Source organism: Rhinolophus sinicus, chromosome X, assembly GCF_036562045.2.
Source record: "Rhinolophus sinicus isolate RSC01 chromosome X, ASM3656204v1, whole genome shotgun sequence".
In the NCBI taxonomy this organism is placed as follows: Eukaryota; Metazoa; Chordata; class Mammalia; order Chiroptera; family Rhinolophidae; genus Rhinolophus; species Rhinolophus sinicus.
Genome location: NC_133768.1, coordinates 41,130,839 through 41,153,872, shown reverse-complemented (window position 1 = coordinate 41,153,872; position 23,034 = coordinate 41,130,839).

Genomic DNA, 23,034 nt, shown 5'->3' with positions numbered 1-23,034 from the left:
TTGGTTAAGTTTATTCCTAGGTATTTTATTCATTTTGCTGCAATTGCAAAAGGAATTATTTTTTGTGTTTCTTTTCTGAGATTTCATTGTTAGTATATAGGAATGCAATGGACTTTTGTACGTTGATTTTGTAGCCGGCAACTTTACTGTATTCGTTGATTGTTTCTAATAGCTTTTTGGTGGAGTCTTTAGGGTTTTCTATATATAGCATCATGTCATCTGCAAAGAGTGATAATTTAACTTCTTCATTCCCAATTTGATGCCTTTTATTTCTTTCTCTTGCCTGATTGCTCTGGCAAGGACTTCCAACACTATGTTGAAAAGCAGAGGTGATAGGGACAGCCCTGTCGTGTTCCTGAACGTAGAGCAAAGGGCTTCAGTTTTTCACCATTAATTATGAGATTAGCTGAGGGTTTGTCATATATGGCCTTTATTATGTTAAGGTATTTTCCTTCTATACCTATTTTATTAAGTGTTTTAATCATAAATGGATGTTGTATCTTGTCAAATGCTTTTTCTGCATCAATTGATATAATCATATGATTTTTGTCCTTTATTTTGTTTATGTGATGTATCACATTGATGGATTTGGATGTTGAACCATCCTTGTGCCCCTGGGATGAACCCCACTTGGTCGTGATGAATAATCTTTTAATGCATTGTTGTATTCGATTTGCTAGAATTTTGTTTAGGATTTTTGCATCTGTATTCATCAGAGATATTGGTCTGTAGTTTTTTTTTGTGTTGTCCTTACCAGGTTTTGGTATCAGGGTAATGTTGGCCTCATAAAATGAGTTAGGGAGTACTGTCTCTTCTTCAATTTTTGGAAGAGTTTGAGCAGGATTGGTATTAGATCCTCTTTGAAGGTTTGGTAGAATTCACTAGTGAAGCCATCTGGTCCCGGACTTTTGCTTTTGGGAAGGTTTTGGATGACTGATTCAATTTCGTTACTGGTGATCGGTCTGTTTAGATTTTCCAGTTCTTCATGGTTCAGCCTAGGAAGGCTATATGTTTCTAAGAACTTGTCCATTTCTTCTAGGTTATTGAATTTGGTGGCATATAGTCCTTCATAGTATTCTTGGATGATCCTTTGTATTTCTGTGGTGTCCGTGATAACTTCCCCTTTTTCATTTCTGATTTTGTTTATTAGTGTCTTCTCTCTTTTTATCTTAGTGAGTCTAGCCAAGGGTTTGTCAATTTTGTTAATCTTTTCAAAGAACCAGCTCTTGTCACATTAATTTTTTCTATTGCCTTTTTGTTCTCTATTTCATTTAGTTCTGCTCTGATTTTTGTTATTTCCTTTCCTCTGCTGACCTTGGGTTTCATTTGTTCTTTTTCTAGTTCTTTAAGGTGTAACGTGAGGTTATTTTGGGGATTTTTCTTGTTTCTTGAGATAGGCCTGTAATGATATACATTTCACTCTTAAAACTGCTTTTGCTGCATCCCAAAAATTTTGGTAGGATGTATTTTCATCGTCATTTGTTTCTATGTATTTTTTGACCTCTCCCCTAATTTCTTCTTTGACCCAGTCGTTCTTAAAAGCATGTTGTTTAATCTCCATGGATTTGTGTTTTTTCCTGCTTTCTTTTTGCAGTTGATATCCAATTTCAAAGCCTTGTGATCAGAGAATATGCTTGGTATGATTTCAATCTTCTTAAATTTGCTGAGGCTGATTTTATGTCCCAATATATGTTCCATCCTTGAGAATGTTCCATGTACACTAGAAAAAATGTATAGTCTGATGTTTTAGGATGAAGGGCTCTATATATGTCAATTATGTCCATTTTATCTAATGTGTCATTTAGGGCTGCTATTTAGTTATTTATTTTCTGTTTAGATGATCTAATACATGTCAATGATGTATTTAAGTTCCCTAGTATAATTGTGTTTTGGTCAATTTCTCCCTTTAGTTCTGTTAGTAGTTGCTTGGTATATTTTGGTGCTCCTTGATTGGGGTCATAAATATTGATGACTGTTATGTCTTCTTGTTGTATAGTCCCTTTACCATTATGAAATGTCCATCTTTGTCTCTTGTTATCTTTTTCACCCTGAAGTCTGTTTCATCTGATATCATTATGGCTACACCTGATTTTCTCTGGATACCATTTGCTTGGAGTGTCAATTTCCACCCTTTCACTTTGAGTCTATGCTTGTCCTTGTATCTGAGATGTTTCTCTTGGAGACAGCATGTGGTTGGGTTTAGTTTTTGATCCAATCTGTTACTCTGTGCCTTTTTCTTGGTGAGTTCAGTCCATTTACATTTAGGGTGATTATTGATATGTGAGGATTTCCTATCATTCTATGTTTAGTTTTCTGGTAAGATTGTGTCTCCATTGTTTCTTTGCCTTTTTGTTGTTGTCTATTATTTCTGTGTGGTGGTATTCTATGATGTTTCCTCTGTTTCTTCTTTTATTTCAGTATATATTTCAGTTCTGGATTTTTTTGAGTGGTTACCCTTAAGTTTATGTAAAAGAAAGTTTGATATTTAGAGTATTCCATTTTCTTCAGCATGTCTACTTTCTCCATTCCCATATTCCTGTTCAGGCCTTTACTCTCCCTCTTTTTATGTTTTGGTTGTCACAAATTGTCCCTGTTGATGGTGGTTGAATAGCCTCCTTTAGTATTTCTTGTAGTGCAGGTCATGTGTTAGAAAATTCCCTCAGCTTCTGTATGTCTGGAAAGGTCTTTATTCCTCCTTCATATCTAAAGGATATATTTGCTGGGTATATTATTCTTGGCTCATAATTTCTCTCTTTCAATTGTTGGAATATTTCGTTCCACTCCCACCTGGCTTTAGAGTGTTTGCCAAAAAATCTGATGATATTCTAATGGGCTCTCCTTTGTAGGTTACCGTCTTCTTTTCCCTGGCTGCCTTGAGGATTCTTTCTTTATCGTTGATTTTAGACAGCTTCAATACAATGTGCCTTAGAGAAATCCTGTTGGGATTGAGGTAATTAGATGTTCTATTTGCTTCTTGGATTCGAGGATCCAGTTCTTTCCACAAGTTTGGAAGTTCTCATCGACAATTTGTTTGAATGTATCTTCTGTTCCATTCTCTCTTTCTTCTCCTTCTGGTATGCCCATTATTCTTATATTTTGTTTCTGCTGGAATCAGAAAGTTCTTGTAGAGTTCTTTCATTTCTTTTAAATCTCACGTCTCTTTGTTGTTCCAGCTGTGTAGTTTCCAGGTTTCTATCTTCGATGTCACTGATTCTTTCCTCCATCTGGTCAACTCTACTACCTAAGCTGGTTATTTCATTCTTAATTTCTTCTATTGAGTTCTTAATCTCCAGAAATTCTATTTGGTTCTATTTTAAAATTTCAATCTCTGGTAAAATGTTCATTTTGTTCTTTGATTGTGTTTCTGAGTTCATTAAACTGCCTTTCTGTGTTTTCTTGCATCTCGTTGAGTTTTTGAACTGCAATCTTGAATTCTCTGTCATTTAAGTCACATAGTTCCATATCTTTAAGTTCACTTGCTGGAGACTTTTCACTTTCTTTCTCAGCTGTCTTGTTGCCTTGGTTATTCATGACAATTACTGATTTATTATTTCTCTTCCTAGACATCTACAGGAGTGGGTTGTGTAACAGGTTGATAGGAAGAGGTCTTTCTTTTGTTTTCCAGGAGGTGTTGGTAGAATGTTTTATTTTCTCTCCAACTGCAGCCTTTTTTTCTCTCTCACACTGTAGTGTTATGTTTATCTGCACTATTCCAGCTCCTCACATAATGAGGGGATTCCCTGGAAGGCAGGCTTCTCCTCTGTTAACAGTTCACCTGGGTCATAGGGTGTTGCTCCGTGGGGGGATGTGGAGAGCTTCTGAAGTTCAAAAGCTCATCCTGCACCAGATTCAGAGCCTGTGTATTTTACCAGCTCTGTTTACTACTATAGGGGTCTGACCAGATAGGTGGGGATAGGGGCAGGGTGGATTGTGAGAAGTGACCCAGAGCAATAGCAGTGACCACCACCTCAGCGGGTCCTGCTTTCACAGCTCCCTCCACTTTGCCAGAACTGGTTGGGCTGTGAGTCCATGTCTGTGGACCACAGTTCTCAGAACAGCAAATATTCTGTTCTTTTGATCTGACACAGCTACTGTTCCGCTGCTAGCACTGGGCAGTTAGGGGCCGGGAGAGCTCTGGGACTGTAGGGAAGGAGCTGCTAGGCTCAGTTCCTGAGGATTCTGTTCTCTGCTCAGCTGTGAGAGCTTAAACCACCATTTTAAGCCTTCTTCCCTGTCTTTGCTCTGAGGTCTCTGCCGTGAGCGTTGGTTTCAGCCGTGTTATATGCTGCCTGGCAGCCCTGTGGCCATAAGCAGAGCCCTAGCAGTCCAAATTTTTCCCTCTCCCTCAGCTGCGGTAGTTCCGGAATTCAGCGAGCTCGGAGCACCAAGCTAGGTCTGCATCCTGCTCCTAGGTGTCCTCGTCTCCGCACTTCTCCCTTCCCACCTCCCCTGCTCACGCTATTTGCCCACCTTTAGGTGAATTCAGTAGTGGGCCTCTTTTGTCCTGCCTGTCTGTTGTGCAGGGAGTCCTTTGTGGAGTTATTGTTGTTCGATTAGTTGTAAATTCCAGGGCAGATTTCCAGAGGCTTGCCTCACGCTGCCAATTTATGATGTCATCTAGAGCTTTTAAGAGCAAAAATTATCTCATTCACAATTAGGGAAATCCCCAAACAACACAGAATGTAATAAAAGCTTAGTAGTGATGGTGAAGAAAACATTATTTAGCACATATTAATATGTTATGCTTTTGGTGAAAATTGCTTTAATAAAGATATTTCTCTTAATTATAAAAATATAATGGTATGTTCTTTTTTAATTTTTGGAACCTAACCCCCTTTTTTTGTATTAGTTCTTTTTTTTTTTTTTTTTGTATAACAGATACACATAACACGCTTTCTTAAGGAACCTAAGCAGCATGTTATGTGGGGGTTAGCTGTAGTACATTTAAAAAATTTTTTTTCCTGGGTATATTTTGCAACTGTTTCATCTGATGGTGTGGGGACAGAGTTCCAGAGAGCAGTTTCCAGTCTCTAGGCCTCATGTGGAAAGGTGCTGGCTCGGGTAGTAGATGGCCATCAGCTGTGACTAGTTGGCCATCAGCTGTTACCAGTTAGCCATTAGCCAGTGATATAACTGCCATGGCTGAGCTAGCAAGGGTGGATTGCAGTTAGCACAGTGGACTGTGGTTATCAAATGTGGTTGGTTGGCAGAGAAGCAGATGGCAGATTGCGGATTGTGTGGCTCTTGCTTCATGTGTCTCCAACCCAGCTGCCACCGAGATTATAGTGGTGTGAACCCGCCATTCATGGCTCCGTGGGTATTCCTTTTTGGCCTCGCCATATCCTGCATTCTTATGTGGGGAACGGGACCAGAGACCCCGCATGACACCCTGTGTGACAGGTGGTATCATATGGAAGTAACATAGTTCAAAGTTTTTCGAAGAAAGCATGATGGGGTCTTTTCTAGAGCTCTAAAACTGACTGCTAAAACCTACTTGAAAAACTGCCAGGTCAAAATAATCTGTTCCATGCCTTAAGGTGTAGTAGAATTTGGGGGAACTTAACTAATCATCTATAAAATGTAGAATTTACAAGGGTAACTGAAAAAGAAAATTACCAGGGCAAGGAGCTGGATAGCAATAGCAATGGTCATGATGAGCTGTTGGTAGGAAAGCCTAGTGAGTGAGAGCATGACCCGTGCAGCCCCTCTAACTAGGTTTGAATACTGTCCCCTCACCGACAAGCAGTTTCCTCACCCTTCCGTATCTCAGTTTCCTCGACTCTAAAAGAGGAATGATAATAATACCTAGTTCTCAGGATTTTTATAAGACTTAAATTAAGTAATCATGCAAAAACAGTTAATGTCTAAAACATAGTATTGCTCCAGAAATGTAGGCTATGAGATGAGGACAAAATGATTATGATATGTCTGCCCCCTTGTCCAGAAAGAAGTAAAAGATGAAATAAACATGTATGCAAGGGGACAGCCAAAGCCAAAAGGCCTGGGTGATCTCTGAGCATGTCAAGTATTGATTCTTAAGTTTCTCATCCAGATGGATTAATTCACTGGTTTAATAAATATTTATTAAGTGTCTGATTTGTGCCAGATTAAACAATGAGGGGTCACAGTGAAAGGTCATCATGCATCAGAGGAAAGAGCCAGATAGCAGGTCACATTTTGATGCTCTCCCCTACAGTTCAAGGTATGCTGAAGGATCTCTTGGTTGGCCCAGAGATTCTCCAAGTACTGACTAACAGCTAGAGTGGCAGTGGTGCTAGATGATGAGAGGAAGTAGTGGGCCAAAAGCCTTAATTGCAAGAAAGAGGGGGTTGTGAACAGATCATGGCTATGAGTTAATAAATGAACTCCATGGGTCAGGCTAAGTGGACCAGAAGCATTGGTTATGTTGAATACTGGGTACTATTTTTCTCCGCAAAATAAGGTCCAGATATTCCTCAAAATGATTGCATGTAAAACAAGAGGTGTCTGGAGACAGCCCCAGTCCATTCTTCAAACAGTGGCAGGAACAATGAAGGCATAAGAGGGGTAAACAAATTGGGAAATGAATCAAGGGGCCTCATGGATACTGGAAGCCTTCATCTGAGAGGTAGAAGCACTGTGAAAACCGAGTGTGAGATAGAAGTGAGAAAGAGAGATTGGAATGGAATGGTCCAAAATGCCAACTAGTGTGACAGCTTTTTCCTCACTTTTAGCATACATTTGTGTGGGACACCCACAAACACTTAAAAATTAGGAAGTAGGGTGATATGAATAGTTAGAATAGACTCACAATACTTCTTGGGGAAATGTGAAATACAAATCAAGAAAAATGAAACCTAAGCATAAAGACTTGCATCATAGGAATTCAGCCTAGTCAAACACACCACAAAGCAATAAGTTCACCTTAGTGCAATGTAGGCTATGGCTGGAGGGACACATATGCCGTTCCAGGGCAGCCCATAGGAGGAAGGGGCTGACTGCTGGGTTGGTTGGGAAGGCTTTTTAGAGAGGGGATATCTGAATTGGGGCTTGAAAGACTGATAGAAGACTTTCCGGTGTGTGTGGGGAGTCATTCATTTAAAGATAACCTAAGCTGAAACTTTGACATTTTTCTTTCATTTCCAAGGTGTGTCGGGGGAAGCCCACATTAAGTCTTTTCATGTGTTACATACATATTCTATTAATCAAACCCTTGGGTTCTATTTTGCACATTAGCAGGATGGCCAGGAGGTGGCAGCACAACCTTATAAAATTGTGTGCATCCCTTTGTCTATAGCTCTTTCATAAGTCAGGATGCTCTTAAGGCAGGGGTGTCCAAACTGCGGCCCACGGGCCAACTGCGATCCACAATCCATTGTTAATTGGCCCGCAGCAAATTCCAAAAGTATATTTAGTTTACTTAAATAAACCAGATGAGGCAATACGTACTTCTTGAGTGAGTGGCCCGGCTGTTTGTGTATTTTACCGCATATGGCCCTTGTTAAAAAACGTTGAAAAAAGTTTGGACACTCCTGTCTTAAGGTAATACAGGGGCCAGGCTCGGCTCTATAGAATATTAAAAAATTTCTACTCCAAAATTAGGGAAGATGTAGCTGCACCCAGATTAGTTGTGCAGAGGTCTTTAATGGGACTTAAGGCACTGACATCTATTTGAAGGTTACTGGGCTGGGAGACCCCACAGAGACTACTTGGTATACGTGGAAACTTGAAGCAGGATGAGGGGTTCATTGGACTTGTCAGTCAGGGTCTTTCAAGTAGTGGGAGTAGCAGGTAGCCTTATAGGGCAGCATTACTGCAGGGGGACTCACTAAAGATGTCTGGTTGACAGAGCAAGCAGAAGTGACTTTACCAGTCCCCTAAGGTCATAGAATCACAGGATGTGACATCTGGACAGGGCCTTATATATCAGAGTTCAGTTCTTCCGTAGTGTAATGTGCAGTTCAAACCACCATTCAGAATGAAAGAATTTATTCCTCTAGTTGCATGAATTGCAGCCTAAAGACACCTCTTTAGGAACTGCCATTGACTAAAGGCAGCGGCCTTGCCCAAGGCGGCATTCCCAAGGTTGTGTGTATTCAACGACTGCTTTATATAGGAGCAAAAAACCTGACCCTTGGCTCCAACTCAGGAAGGCCATCGATTCCAGAGTTCTCTATGGGGTCACCTGGAGCCTTTGTTAAAGCTGTGTCACAGTTCAGCGCCTCCCTCTGCCTAATCCTGCTTCTTTTCTACCCCTCCCCCCCAACACACAGGTGTCTATTCTGAGAGCATCCCCAAATAACCTCCTGCACACTAAGCTCTGGCTCAGTCAACTTCTCTGGGGAACATAATCCCACCTTTATTTTACTTGTGGAGAAACTGAGGAAATTCTGAGGGTCATATTTTAAGGGAGAAGTGATCACTGTCAATGACCAAAGACCTCAAATCTAAGGAGCATAGTACTCAGAGACATGCTGAACATTAAATGAGCAAGTTCCCAAGAGCAGGGCTTTGTCTGTCTTCCTCCCTTCTGTATCCTTTGTGCTGCCTCATAGTAGGTACCCAATAGATATGTGTTCAGTAATTGAATGAATGAACACTGTTCCTTACATTGCACATATAAGCAGTTTAGACTCCTCCACTAGGAAGCTATTGAGACAAGGTTATACTTCTCAATGTTCCTGGACAGTTGTTTTCTTCTTGAAGTCCCACAGTTGTGCTCAAAGGAAACATTCCTCTCAATCCCCACTGAGAATGGCAGGAAGCTTTAAAGCAGCATGACCAACCCTATGTCAGTCTTTGGGTACATAGACTATATTGACTTCATAAGACTGTCAAACAGAATAGACACCCAAACCATCTTCATGCACTCTAGCTGGCAGAAAGCAAATATTAAGACAGAACATGTCTGTATTGTTGAGGCCCCAAATCAAACCCAAGAAAAATTAGTTCTAATTATAAGGCCTGACAATTAAGTTCATGAACTTGTTGCAATGACGTTGCTAACCTTTTTCTGATATCAGAGGGATTATTCATTATGAATTTGTACCAACTGGACAAACAGTTAACTGAGTTTACTATTCGGAAGTGCTGGAAAGGCTGTGTGAAAAAGTTAGACGACCTGAACTTTTCACCAACAATTCAGGGCTCTTGCATCACGACAATGCACCAGCTCACATGGCACTGTCTATGAGGGAGTTTTTATCCAGCAAACAAATAACTGTATTGGAGCACCCTCCCTACTCACCCTACCTGGCCCCCAATGACTTTTTTCTTGACCCAAAGGTAAAGGAAATATTGAAAGGGAGACATTTTGATGACATTCAGGACATCAAGGGTAATACGACGACAGCTCTGATAGCCATTCCAGGAAAAGAGTTCCAAAATTGCTTTGAAGGGTGGACTAGGCGCTCGTGTCAGTGCATAGCTTCCCAAGGGGAGTACTTTGAAGGTGACCGTAGTGATAATTCAGCAATGAGGTATGTAGCACTTTTTCTAGGATGAGTTTGTGAACTTAATTGTCAGACTTGTATATCCTAGTCAGTACAGAGAACATTCCTGTGACACTAGCTGAGACTGACCTTGGTGGCCCAGTCTTAACACTGCCATTTTTTTTTCTTCTTGTACAGCTAGGAAAGAGAATGGCCTAGGAAAAATGAACTGTTATGATACATACTGGATACATTAAGAATGTTGTTTCTGTGATCAGAGATGCTTTAGTTAAAATCTCAGTACTGCTACTTTAGTGGCAGTGTGACCCTGGGCAGGTTACTGAATCTTTCTTTACCTCAATTTCCTCATCTATAAAATAGGGGTGAAAATATCTCCTTGATAGCTTTGCTGTGAGGATTAAATGAGTTAATAAATATAACATGCTTAGAACAGTACCTAGCATATAGTAAGCATTTTATAAGGTTTATAATCCTATCTTACTACATTTCTTAAAGAGAATCTAGATACTGGATCACATATTCCTGTGGAGTCCTGGATGCCCTTTGCTTTAGGGTTATCTGGCTCTGTGGCTACTGTTTGTATAGTTGTGTAATTTATTAGAAACTGAGGTTTCTGGTTGGAAAATGAAGCAGATACCTTATTTCAGCCACACTCAAGTCACCGCTAAGCTGTGTTTTTTATTGTGGCCCTGAAAGGTATCGGGTGTTTCTACTTACAGTTACCTCCATTATATGAACACCACTAGAAAGATTTCCAAACTTGGCCCCAGTCAACTTCTTCTTAGCTCTTAGGGCAAGGGGATAAGGGTGAAAGCTGTGGAAATTCCACACAAACTGAATTCCCCCCTCAAGCACTTCTCGATGTAAGGGGATATCAGGATCAAGAAAATGAACTGATAGTGTAATTATGTGTCCTCTCAAGGTGTACTTCCATGGAATCTTATTGGGATAATTCAAGGTTACTTGCCTGCTAGTTAAGATGAAATCTATTTTATGTACTTGCCAAATTTTGTACCATGATTATCTGATAATTAAGAAAAATGGGGTATTCCATTGAGAGTTTCTCCTTAGATAGAAATACCCATCCAGTTTCTTCTCCTGTTGTCTTGGGATAGGAATTATGGCTTGTCGGTATTATGGGATTGTTCAGTTTAAGTGGTTCAGGGCCAGGGGGGTTGGTTTTGAAGGGAGGAGGACTTCTTACTGCAGGGGTCTGGCAATCAAAGGAAAAAGGTAACTAACCACTGCTCCCATTGTTAAGGACATGACAGGTGCTTCCTTCTGGACATCCGTATATGCATAAATGGGGTCTTATAAATACACAAATATTAGCAAAGAATTTGTTTTACAAAGATAAAGATGGTTTAAAGTAAATATGATAAATAGTGAAATAAAAGTTAATAAATGTGATTTAAGAAGCTAAGTTAAAGAAGAGAAAAAGAAAGGTAAAGCAAACCTTAGCTGAGGGGCATGCTGCAAAGATAATTAGGCAAATATGAATAGATAAATTTACATAATAGTGTAAAGTAAAAACAGGTCACTAATAAAAAAACATTGCTTACAAAATCCAAAGCTTAATTTCCCCCTCTCCGGTCCCCATCTCTGTTCCTGTCTGTGCACTTTATCTACAGTTGAAGAACCTGCAGATAACTAACCACTAGATGCTCTTGGGCTCACCCAGAGGGTCTCCAGGGGAATTTTCATGCCTAAACAGAGACACCCCCAATGACCACCACCTACACCAAGGGTTCCGTGCCCCAGGCAGCTGACATTTTTCTACCTGGATGCAAAGTGCAAATATCTTATGTAAGGCCAATAAGCTTGGTTCCCCTTCAGGGGGCCAAAGTTGAAATAGGGTATTGTAGCAAGAGAGGAAAGCCCAGTTACAGACCGTCTTGAGCCCTGCAGCTGATACCTAGTGCTTGATAACATGTTGGAAAGGAAAGAGAAAGGCAAGTTGTTTGTTAGACTATTTAACATATTTAAATTTTTCTTAAGGTTTCTAAGGAGCTATATTTTGCTATTAAGATTGGGGTGGAGTATGTTTCGTATGGCTAGACCTGGAACCTCTACTTCAAACACTGAATTTCCAAAGCTGAAACCTCTTGTTTCCAAAAGGAGAGAAGAATGTTAGAGGCATAATAAGTATACTGGGGCATGAGACAACCTCTCCATTTCCCAGCAGAAAATCATACTCAACATACAAATACAAAGGAAGGAGTAACAATCTATGAGCTCCTACTGTTTGCCAGAAACTCTGCTAGGCTTCTTATATGTTATCATCTACCTGGTGAGGTGGGTATTATTTTCATCTCTTTTGTACAGGTGAGGAATCTGAGGCTCAGAAAGGTTGTTACTTGCTCTTGGTTACACAGCTAGTAAGACACAACTAGAATATGAAGCAAGGTCTGATTTCAACACCCATGTATTTTGCATTATATCAAAGCAGTCCCATTATCTTTATTGGTTGAAGAGTGACAGTCCATTGTGATGGTTGCTTAAGCTCTTTATAGGGCAGTAAAATGTTGGTCGTTTGGAGGGGCTTTGACATTACACTGTCTGGTTTGAATCACTGCTTTGCTCCTGACTAGCTGTGTGACCATGGGAAAGTTACCTACCTCATTGCACCTTAATTTCCTCATCTGTCAAATGCCTCCTAAGGCTGTTGTGACAATTAAGAAGTATAATATCTTCAAGCATATGATAATTTATACTTGTTATTGTTACTATCATCCTTCAAGGACAATGAGATCAGGGAAACCAGAGTTACCTGGTTCTGTCATTTACCAGTTCTGTGATTCTGAGTATGCCTCTTAATCTTTTTGTTCCTCAGTTTACTTATCTATAAAATGGAGAAAATAAGAATATCTACCCTCATGGCAGAATTTCTGAGGATCAAATGAATTAAAACATATAAAACTCTTAGAATGGTGCCTGGCACATAGTAAGCACTCAATATTGTAAGAATTATTGTTATTTAAATGTAAGATTCATTGACAGCTTAAACTAACAAGGACTTTAGAGATAATCCACGTGGCTGAATCATTAGGAATTTTAATTAGGAAATAAACATTCAAATCCCTCCAAGCAATCAGTTGGGGATAGTAGCTCTTCCTCCTACTATGAGGTGACTTGTCTCTTCCCAGCCTGAAGCATACTCCCAATTTGCAATACAAGAGGGAGAGTCTCTTGGTATGCCAGATAAGTAAGATTGATCTTCTTGTGCTCAATTTTTCCATCGGTAATTAAATGAGGCACTCAGTATTGCTCTCTGGGGCAATATCATAATTACTTAGTGACTTCCAGACAGATGATCTAGAAATAGTAAGCTAAGCAAGAGCAACAAAATGGATTTAATAAAAGTAAATCACAGAGAAATTTTGGTCTAAAGCAAACGGATAATAATTGAGGACAAATCATGGCCAAATCTCTGTTCAAATGGAGTTGGGGGGGGAAGCTTTCAGCTTTGACATTGTAAATTTGTTCTTTTTTCCCCTTCATTAGCTGTTGAGTGACCTTGAATAGAAGATGACAAACAAAAATAAGAAAAGAATTGCATGTTATCCTTCCAAATTTGAATGATTAGGGAGGTTTTTTGCAAGGAGTGGAGGGGGCAATGTTGTCTGTACTATGTAACCATTTTGTCCTAGAGATTAAGTCACGAAGGACTAAAGGGGAGAAAATGAAACTCCACTGTTAAAAGGAATGCTTGAAAAATGAAGAGATGAAACCTCTTCAGGTCATATACTTAAGTATTCAGAGGGCCTTTTTCCACATCAGTAAGAGGAGGTAGTTAGACTAGGTCCCTTTTGGTCTCAACACTGTCTGCTCCGGGAAGTATTTTCCCCCATCCCAACACTCACAGAATCTGAAAAGTACTAAGCAATACATGTGGATGCTTGCTACAGCAGTATGGCATAGTGGTTATGTGTGTAGGTTCAAGAGCAAAACTGTCTGCTACTTACTAGCTGTAAGCCTAAGGGCAAGTGATGTAACCTTTCTGTTTCTTCATCAGTAAAATGAAGATAATAGTATCTACCTCATAGGGTTGTAAGGAATGCATGGTAATACATAAAATATGCTTTGGACAGGGCTTGGAATGTCGTGAAAGGCTCAATAAATGTTAGCTATTGTTAGGGAACTTGCAGGAGTTTCAGCATTGACTGAGTCTATCATTTTAAGTATTCCCCAAGCCCTGACATTTAGAACCTCTTCCTTTCAGATGTAATAATGGTTATCAACGTGTTGTCCCTGGAACTCCTGCATCAGAATCCCTATTGAGGATTACTTAAAAACGAACATTTCTGCACACCCACCTCTAGACCTATGGAATCAGAATATCTGAGTGTGGGGCCCTAGAATCTGCATTTTTTTAAAAATTTTATTTTATTAAATTCATTGGGGTGACAATTGTTAGTAAAATTACATAGATTTCAGGTGTACAATTCTGTATTACATCATCTATAAATCCCATAGTGTGTTCATCACCCAGAGTCAGTTCTCCTTCCATCACCATATATTCGATCCCCCTTACCCTCATTTCCCACCCCCCACCCCCACCCCCCTTTTTCAACATGCCTTCTGAAATTTGAGAACCACTGGTTTGTAATTCTGATAGCCCAATATAGGGTCCTTCTGATAAAAGTGGTGTTGAACAAGTGCTGGCAAGGATGTGGAGAAAAGTGAACCCTTTTGCACTGTTGGTAGGATTGCAGATTGGTGTAGCCACTGTGGAAAACAGTATGGAGGTATCTCAAAAATCTGAAAATGGAACTACCTTATGATCCAGCAATTCCACTCTTAGGTATCTATCTGGAGAAATCCAAAACTCTAATTCAAAAAAATGTATGCACTCGTATGTTTATTGCGGTACTATACACAATAGCCAAGACATGGAAACAAACAAAATGCCCATCGGTAGACGACTGGATTAAGAAACTGGTACATTTATACAATGGAGTATTACGCAGCCATAAAGAAGAAAGAAATCTTACCATTTGCAACAACATGGATGGACCTAGAGAACATTATGTTAAGTGAAATAAGTCAGACAGAGAAAGACAAATACCATATGATCTTACTTACATGTGGAATCTAAAGAAGAGAATAAGTGAATGAACTAATCAGAAACAGTTTCAGAGACATAGAGGAAAAACTGAGGGTTCCTAGATGGGAGGGCTGGGTGGGGATTAAGGGGAAAGGTGAGGGGATTAGGAAGCACAGTCAGTAACCACAAGATGGCCACGGGGATACGAAAGTTAATTTGGGGAATCTAATCAATAATGTTGTAAAGATTTTGTAGGGTATCCGATGGACACTTGTCTCATTAGGGGGAACACCTCAGGCATGATGTAGATGCCTGATCACTGTGCTGTACACCTGAAGCTGAAGCTGAGCAATAATGAATGTCAACTACAAGTTTTATATATATATATATATATATATATATATATATATATATATATATATATATATATATATATATATTTACAAGAAGCAGAGTAGAGTACAGCATTAGGAATAGAGACAGTAGAAATGTAATGGCTCTGTGTGCGATGTCAGAGGGATAGTGGATGGGGGAGGGGGTTGACACAGTGTGAGGGATATAAATGATAAACATCTAAGTATTACTTTGTCTTGTGCACCTGAAACTAATAAAAAAAATAAAATAAAAAATTAAAAATAGAAAAGTGGTGTTGAAGTCCTTCCTGCTAAACTTTAACCTCAGGAACACAACCTAGGACCTTCCAAATTAAGCAATCAAGTCTTTTACTATCAGTATGTTTAAGAATCCTTGAGGAGACCTGAACTGGACTGGCTCAGTCCTAATAGAGTTCTTAAGATGGGAAGATAGCTACTAAATTGCAGCTTACAGTTGGTAGCACCAAAAGTCTAGCAGTATTCTTTACGCAACTCAATAGGTCATAGAGATGACCACCATGTTACCATCTTTCTTGCAAAAATTTTCAGTGATCTCCTAGGAGAACTCTTCCCCATGGAAACCCATCTCTGATTTCATAGTGGGGGTCATTGGTTCACTTTAAATGCTTTTAGTCTTATTCTTACATGTGGGAATTCATGGGAATTAATATATCCCACAAAGCAAAGCAATTTATACCATCAAGGTTTGGGGGAGGAAATATAAATAATACTGATTCTTGATCAATCACCCTACTCCTACCAGCAGAAAAATCAAATTGCTACAGGTCAATCTTTAATCCGATGGTGAAAATTATTTGAGTTAGCCTATCTCCTCGGCAGATATTTGTGAAGTTTAAACCATGTTTTTTAAAAATTTTATTTTACTTCCAGTTTCTTGCAAGACCAAATCAAAACCTGGCTAAAGTGCAGATTTAGTCTAATATTGACTTGTTATGTAGTCAAACAGAGTCAATGATCCCAGTAGCTACTTGCATCTAGATGAACCCCACAGATTTGGATCAAAATTAGATTTTGGGATTTTATTGTTAGAAAAATCATTGAAAAATGCCACTTGGTGTTCCATAAGAGACAGAAATCAGGACTTTTAGTCTCAAAAACTGACCCTAAATCTGATGCCCTTCTCAGTAGTCCTAAGGTCTTTATGGAAACGAAGACGGTTCTGTGATCCTATCGTTAGGTCCTGAGCCCTGAGATGGTTTCTAGCATGCTGAAATTTTGGGGTTATTCAAAACAGTCCTAACTTCTCTAGGCCTAGCTGTCAGCTGTATGAACTCCAGGGCATTTCTAGAATAAGTAAGTTTATGACTAAGTCTGAAGGACCCTACAAAAAACAATTTGACAGGCCTTTCAAACGTTTACAGCCTTGGAGATTTCAATGGTTTTATAACATCTCTTCTGCATAGTTGCAAATTGATTAATGATTTGGCTCGAACAGATTTCCATCATTTTTATTGTGATTTTCTTTAACATTGCCTACATACAGAACTTTATTAAACAATCGCCCTGCAGCAGTATAGAAGACACAGTTCTGGTTTCCAGAATTTAGACTTTTGAGAATTACATTTACCTGCTTAACTCTCTACGTCTCCAGACTTCTATACAGAGTGATTTCTTGTTACATTATTTTAAATTTTTATTAGAAATTTCTGTAACAATTTTGAGATATAATTCACATATCATACAATTCACCCATTTAAATTGTACAATATAATGTTTTCCAGTTTATGCTCAGAGTTGTATAACAATTAACACAATCAATTTTAGACCATTTTCATCACCCCATAAAAAAATCCCACATCCATTGGCAGTCACTCCCCATTTCCCCCGCCCTCCATTGCTGGCAGGAACTACTAAGCTACTTTGTGTCTCTATAGACAGGCCTATTGTAGACATTTCATGTGAATGGAATTATAAACATAATCTTTTTATTTTTATTTTTTAGAATTTTTTAAATTAAAGTTTATTGGGGTGACAATTGTTAGTAAAGTTACATAGATTTCAGATGTACAATTCTGTATTACATCATCTAAATATCACATTTTGTGTTCACCACCCAGAGTCAGTTCCCCTTCCATCACCATATATTTGATCCCCTTTACACTGATCTACCACCCCTCCTCCCCCCTTACCCTCTGGTAACCGCTAAACTATTGTCTGTGTCTATGAGTTTTTGTTTCTCATTTGTTTGTCTTGTTCTTTCGTTGATTTTGGTTCATATACCACATATCAGTGAAATCACATGGTTCTCTGCTTTTCCTGTCTGACTTATTTCCCTTAGCATTATAATCTCAAGATCCATCCATGTTGTCACAAATGGTCCTATTTCATCTTATCTTACCGCCGAATAGTATTCCGTTGTGTATATATACCACAACTTCTTTATCCACTCATCCATCGAAGGACATTTTGGTTGCTTCCATGTCTTGGCCACAGTAAATAAAGCTGCAATGAACATTGGAGCACACGTGTCTTTATGGATAAATGTTTTCAGATTTTTGGGTAGATACCCAGGAGAGGGATTGCTGGGTCATATGGTAATTCTATTCGTAATTTTTTGAGGAACCTCCACACTGCCTTCCATAGGGGCTGCCCGCACCAGTCTGCATTCCCACCAACAGTGTATGAGGGCTCCTTTTTCACCACAGCCCTTCCAACGTTTGTTACTATTTGTCTTGTTGATGATAGCTATTCTAACTGGGGTGAGGTGATACCTCATTGTGGTTTTTGTTTGCATGTCTATGATGATTAGTGATGTTGAGCATTTTTTCATATGTCTATTTGCCATTTGTATGTCCTCTTTGGAGAAATGTCTCTAGAGGTCCTCTGCCCATTTTTCAATTGGGTTGTTTGTTTTTTTATTGTTGAGTTGCATGAGTTCCTTGTATATTTTGGATATTAGCCCCTTATCGAAGGCACTGTTTGCAAAAATCTTCTCCCATTCAGTTGGTGGCCTCTTTATTTTGTCGATGGTTTCTTTTGCTGTGCAGAAGCTTTTAAGTTTCATATAGTCCCATTCGTTTATTTTACCTTTTACTTCCCTTGCCTTTGGAGTCAAATTCATAAAATGCTCTTTGAACCCAAAGTCCATAAGTTTAGTACCTAGGCTTTCTTTTATGCACTTTATTGTTTCGGGCCTTATGCTGAAGTCTTTGATCCATTTTGAATTAATTTTGGTACATGGTGACAGATAGCAGTCCAGTTTTATTCTTTTGCACTTGGCTTTCCAATTCTCCCAGCACCATTTATTGAAGAGGCTGTCTTTCCTCCATTGTATGTTTTTAGCTTCTTTGTCAAAAATATTCTGTGTATATGTATGTGGTTTTATTTCTGAGTTCTCAATTCTATTCCATTGCTCTACGTGTCTGTTTTCCTGCCAATACCATGCTGTTTTGATTATTGTAGCCCTGTAGTACAAACTAAAGTCAGGGAGTGTGATACCTCCAGCATTGTTCTATTTTGTTAAGATTGCTTTGGCTATTCGAGGTCTTTTGTGGTTCCAAACAAATCTGATGATTTTTTGTTGTAATTGTTTAAAAAACGCCATTGGGATTTTGATGGGGATTGCATTAAATCTGTATATTGCTTTGGGTAACATGGCCATTTTAACTATGTTGATTCTTCCAATCCATGAGCACGGAATGTCTTTCCATTTCTTTGTGTCTTCTTCAATTTCTTTTAAAAATGTCTTGTAGTTTTCAGCATATAGTTCTTTCACATCCTTGGTTAAGTTTATTCCTAGGTATTTTATTTTTTTTGCTGTAATTGCAAAATGATTTTTTTTAAAATTTCTCTTTCTGAGATTTCATTGTTAGTATATGAGAATGCAATGGACTTTTGTACGTTGATTTTGTAGCTGGCAATTTTACTGTATTCGTTGATTGTTTCTAACAGCTTTTTGGTGGAGTCTTTAGGGTTTTCTATATACAGCATCATGTCATCTGCAAAGAGGGACAATTTAACTTCTTCATTTCCAATTTGGATGCCTTTTATTTCTTTCTCTTGCCTGATTGCTCTGGCGAGGACTTGCAACACAATTAATGATTTATTATTTCTCTTCCTAGACATCTACAGGAGTGGGTTCTGCAACAGGTTGATGGGAAGAAGTCTTTCTTTTGTTTTCCTGTACGTGTTTGTAGAATGTTTTATTTTCTTCCCGACTGCAGCCTTTTCTTCTCTCTCACACTGTAGTGTTATGTTTTCTCTGCACTATTGCAGCTTCTCACACAATGGGGGGATTCCCTGGAAGGCGGGCTTCTCTTCTGTTAACAGTTCACCTGGGTCATTGGTCGCTGCATCCTTGTGGGGATGTGGAGAGCTTTTGAAGTTCTAAAGCTCTTCTGCACCAGATTCAGAGCCCGTATGTTTCAGCAGTTCTGTTTACTCCTGTAGGGATCCTCCCAGATAGGTGGGGATAGGGGTGGTGTGGGTTGTGAAAGGTGGCCCAGAGCAATGGTAGTGACCACCACCACAGCCGGTCCTGCTTCCACAGCTCACTCCCCTTTGCCGGAATTAGTTGGGCTGAGAATCTGTGTCTACAGTCCACAGTTCTCAGAACAGCAAATATTCTGTACTTGTGATCTGACACTGCTACTGTTCTCCTTCTAGCACTGGGCAGGTGGGGGCAGGGCAAGCTCTGTGAGGGTAGGGAGGGGGTGGCTATTCTCAGTACCTAAGGTTTCCATTCTCTGCTCGTCAGTGAGGGCTTAAACCACCGTTTTCAGCCTTCTTCTCTCAGTCTTTGCTCCGAGGTCTGTGCTGTGAGTGTTGGGTTCAGCTGTGTTATATGCTGTCCCCTCAGTCCTGTGGGCCATAAACTGAGCCCTAGTAGTCCAAGTTCTTCCCTCTCCCGCCACTGCGGTAGTTCCGGGAAGCAGTGAGCTCGGAGCACTGAGCTAGGTCTGCGTCCTGCGCCCGTGCGTCTCTGTCTCCACACTTCTCTCTTCCCTCCTCCCCTGCTGGCACAATTTGCCCACCTTTAGGGGAATTCAGTAGTGAGCCTCTTCGTCTTGCCTGTCTGTTGTGCAGGGAGTCCTTTCTGGAGTTATAGTTGTTCAATTTGTTGTAAATTCCAGGGGAGATTTCTATTGGCTTACCTCACGCCGCCATTTTGATGTCGTCACTCCCGCACACATTGTTTTTGATATGGCAGTTTCTCTCAAATAAAAACATTACAATGTGTCCTCATCTACTGTATTCACCAGATCTGGAACAGTGCTACTTCTGGCTCTTCCTCTAAGTCAAAATCACCATGAAAGGTAAACATTTTAAATTGATTCAGGACATGGAGGCAGCCATGACAGCGCAACTAAAGAGAAGAAAGGTGACTTCCAGAACTGCTTCAGAAAGTGTTAAGAATGATTGGATAAGTGTGTTTGAAGTGAGGGAGAGTATTTTGAGGGGGGTTAGTGGTAATGTGTCTTTGGGTGTAATAATTTTTTTAATTTAAACATTCACCATATCTTTTGATCACACCTAATATATTTTCCTTTGCCAGGTTAGGGAAGTTTTTCAACAGTATTTCTTCAAATAGGTTTTCAATTCCTTGCTGTCTCTCTTCTCCTTCTAGTACTCCTGTCATGCAAATATTGGTATGCTTTATGTTGTCCCAGAGTCCCCTTGAACTCTCCTCATTTTTCTGGATTCTTTTTTTTTCTTTTTGCATTCTTATCAGATGTTTTCTGCTACTTAATCTTCTAAATTGCTGATTCGATCCTCTGCGTCATTTAATGTACTGTTGATTCCCTCAAACTTATTTTTCATTTCAGTTATTGTATTCTTTATTTCTGACTGGTTTATTTTTTATACTTTCTATCTCATTTTTATGTTTCCTATCTCTTTGTTGAAGTTCTCCCGGAGTTCATTGAGCATCCTTATAACCAGCGTTTAGAACTTTATGTCTGGTAGATTGCTTGTCTCCATTTTGTTTAGTTCTTTTTCTGGAGCTTTGTCCTGTTATTTTATTTGGGACATGTTTTTTATTTCCCCCTCTCCATTTTCTTTGCCTCCCTGTGTTTGTTTCTATGTATTATGGAGGGCTGCTCCAAGTGTGGGGGTTGTGTGTGCCCTCCTATTGTGGTTGAGCCTTGGTTGCTTTTTGCACATCAGTGGGAGGGATTGACCCTCAGGCTGATTGCCTGTGAGGACTGGCTGTGAATACAGTGGCGGAACTGTGGTGCAAGGGCTGACCCTACAGTGCAGGGTTCAGTTTAATGGGGTTCTGGTGCCTTCCTAGTCTGTCTTTTGGGTGTTTCAGTCCCCTTTGTCATTATGAAATGTCCATCTTTGTCTCTCATTACCTTTTTTATCCTAAAGTCTGTTTCATCTTATATGAGTATGGGTACAACTGTTTTTTTCTGAATACAATTTGCTTGGAATGTCAATTTCCACCCTTTCACTTTGAGTGTATATTTGTCCTTGTAGCTGAGATGTGTCTCTTGGAGGCAGCATATAGTTGGGTTTAGTTTTTCCATCCAATCTGCTATTCTGTGCCTTTTTATTGGTGAGTTCAGTCCATTTACATTTCGGATGATTATCGATATACGAGGATTTCCTATCATTCTATATTTTGTTTTTTGGTGGCTCGGTGACTCCATTGTTTCTTTGCCTTTTTTTTGCTGTCTGTTATTTCAGTGTGGTGATATTCTATGATTTTCCCCTCTGTTTCTTCTTTTTTATATTACATATTTCAGTTCTGGATTTTTTTTTTTGAGTGGTTACCATTAAGTCTATGTGAAAGAAAGTTTCATATTTACACTATTCCTTTTTCTTCAGCATGCTTCCTTTCTGCATTCCCCTTATCAAACTTAAGTTTCTGCACAGCACAAGAAACTATTGACAAAATAAAGAGGCAACCAACCAAATGGGAGAAGATTTTTGCAAACAATGCCTCTGATAACAGGCTGATATCCAAAATATATAAGGAACTCATACAACTCAACAACAACAAGAACAAAAAACCCAAACAACCCAATTAAAAAATGGGCAGAGGACCTGAAGAGACATTTCTCCAAAGAGGACATACAAATGGCCAGTAGACATATGAAAAGATGTTCAACACCACTAATCATCAGAGAAATGGAAATAAAAACCACAATGAGATATCATCTCACACCAGTTAGAATGGTTATCATTAACAAGACAAATAATAACAAGCGTTGGAGAGGCTGTGGAGAAAAAGGAACCCTCATACACTGTTGGTGGGAATGCATACTGGTGCAGCTGCTATGGAAGGCAGTGTAGAGGTTCCTCAAAAATTTAAGAATAGAATTACCATATAACCCAGCAATCCCTCTCCTGGGTATTCACAAAAAAATCTGAAAACACTTATCCATAAAGATATATGTGCTTTGATGTTCGTTGCAGCTTTATTTTTGGTGGGCAAGACATGGAAACAACCAAAGTGTACTTCGATAGATGATTGTATAAAGAAGATGTATTTATGAAAGTCTGACAGTTAAGTTCACGCACTTGTTGCAATGGTATTGCTAACTTTTTCTGATAGCAGAGGGATTATTCATTATGAATTTGTACCAACTGGACAAACAGTTAACCAAGTTTACTATTTGGAAGCACTGGAAGGGCTGAATAAAAAAGTTAGACGACCTGAACTTTTCACCAATAAGTCATGGCTCTTGTATCACAACAATGTACCAGCTCACACAGCACTTTCTGTGAGGCAGGTTTTAGCCAGTAAACAAATAACTATATTGAACACCCTCCCTGTTCACCCAATCTGACCCCCAATGACTTCTTTCTTTACCCAAAGGTAAAGGAAATATTGAAAGGAAGACATTTTGATGACATTCAGGACATCAAGGGTAATATGATGACATCTCTGATGGCCATTCCAGAAAAAAAGTTCCAAAATTGCTTCGAAGGGTGGACTAGGCGCTGGAGTCGATGCATAGCTTCCCAAGTGGAGTACTTCGAAGGTGACTATAGTGATATTCAGCAATGAGGTATGTAACACTTTGTCTGGGATGAGTTCGCGAACTTAATTGTCTGAACTTGTATACACAGTGCAATACTACTCTGCCATAAGAAAAGATTAAATACTGCCATTTGCGAGAACTGGATGAGTCTTGAGATTATTATGCTAAGCGAAATACCGTAAGTCAGACAGAAAAAATCGAGAACCATATGACCTCACTGATATGTGGGA